This window comes from Zingiber officinale, chromosome 1A, assembly GCF_018446385.1.
Source record: "Zingiber officinale cultivar Zhangliang chromosome 1A, Zo_v1.1, whole genome shotgun sequence".
NCBI lineage: Eukaryota > Viridiplantae > Streptophyta > Magnoliopsida > Zingiberales > Zingiberaceae > Zingiber > Zingiber officinale.
In genome coordinates, this window is record NC_055987.1 from 92,396,157 (window position 1) to 92,397,671 (window position 1,515).

The following is a 1,515-nucleotide window of genomic DNA, read 5'->3' on the forward strand; positions in this document are numbered from 1 at the left end:
CCTTATGCAAGAGGTTTTCGATCTAGTATTTCAAGACCTTCAGTGGAAGCTAATAACTTTGAGATCAAACCCGCAATTATATCTATGGTGCAGCAGAACCAATTTGGTGGAGGACCTCATGAAGACCCCAATCAACACTTAGAGGTCTTTTATGAAATATGTGGTACCATGAAAATGAATGGAGTTCCTTCAGAAGCAGTTAGATTATTATTATTTGGGTTTTCTTTAAGAGATAGGGCAAAGCAATGGCTGAATTCTTTGGCCCCTAATAGCATCACCACTTGAGAGCATTGTGAGCAACAGTTTATTGATAAATTCTATCCACCAAGCAAAACAGCTCATATGAGGAATCTAATTGCAAGCTTCAAGCAAACTGACTCAGAATCTCTTTTTGAAGCATGGGATAGATATAATAGTATGCTCAGACAATGCCCACATCATGGGTTGGAAAGATGGTTAGTGTTGCACACTTTTTATAATGGTATCAACTATCATACCAAAGTGTCCCTTGATTCAGCTGCTGGAGGGGCACTTATGAATAAAAGTTTAGATGAAGCTGAAGAAATTATTGACAGTGTAGCACGAAATCATCATCAATGGGCAAATGAAAGAAGTGATGGCTATTCTTCTGTAAACCCAACAATTAAAGTATCAGGGAAGTTTGATGTAGATGCAGTCACTCTTTTGTCTGCAAAATTGGACACTCTTACAAAGAAATTTGAGAATATGGGGACTAGTGCTAATATGGTCAATGCTATTAGTACATCTTGTGAAGTATGTGGGAGTTCAGAGCACTCAAATGACTCATGTCCATTGGGAGCTATCACTGCACAAATCAATCAACTGGAACAATGTGATGCAATCATGAGTTACAATCAAAGGCAGAACAACCCATACTCAAATACTTATAACCCTGGATGGAAGAGCCATCCCAATTTTTCTTACAGAAATAATCAAGATCAAGGACCATCTATGGGGGCAAGACCAAATTTTCAAGTTGGGCAACAAAATTTTCAACATCTATCTTCTCAAGGCTTACCAAAGTCAAATATTGAAAAGATGCTTGAAGAAATTATCTCAAGTCAGAATGAATGAAGCAAGATTTAGCAAAGCTCATTCAGAGAATGGATAATTCTGAAAAGCATCAAAAGATCCAGGATAGTCAAATTGCCCAACTAGCTTCCTCATCATCCAGAGCACCAGGACAACTTCCAGGAAAACCTGATGTGAATCCTATGGAGCATTGCAATAGAATTGAGCTTAGGAGCGGACGGACCTTGGGAGACTCCCAAGTGACTGCTCCAAAAGGGATACAAAAAGAAGAAGAGCTCTCTCCTCTTATACCAAATCAGATTCAAGCTAATGAGGAGAGTACCATTGAGGTTGAAGAGACTCTCCCACTGAACCATCAGAGCAAAGCTGTCCCTTTTCCTCAGAGACTTACAATGCTCAAGAAAGATAAAGAATTTGGCAAGTTTTTAGAAAAAGTTAAGGAAATTTGTGTAGAGGTACCTC

At 38.9% G+C, this 1,515-nt stretch overlaps 1 non-coding gene across 1 annotated transcript; it reads right to left on the bottom strand.

Moving 5' to 3' along the window:
- Window positions 1–340: 340 nt before the first annotated feature.
- LOC122039296 lies at window positions 341–446 on the bottom strand. The gene has a single exon (XR_006128148.1). It is a non-coding gene; the product is annotated as a small nucleolar RNA R71 (small nucleolar RNA).
- Window positions 447–1,515: the final 1,069 nt, after the last annotated feature.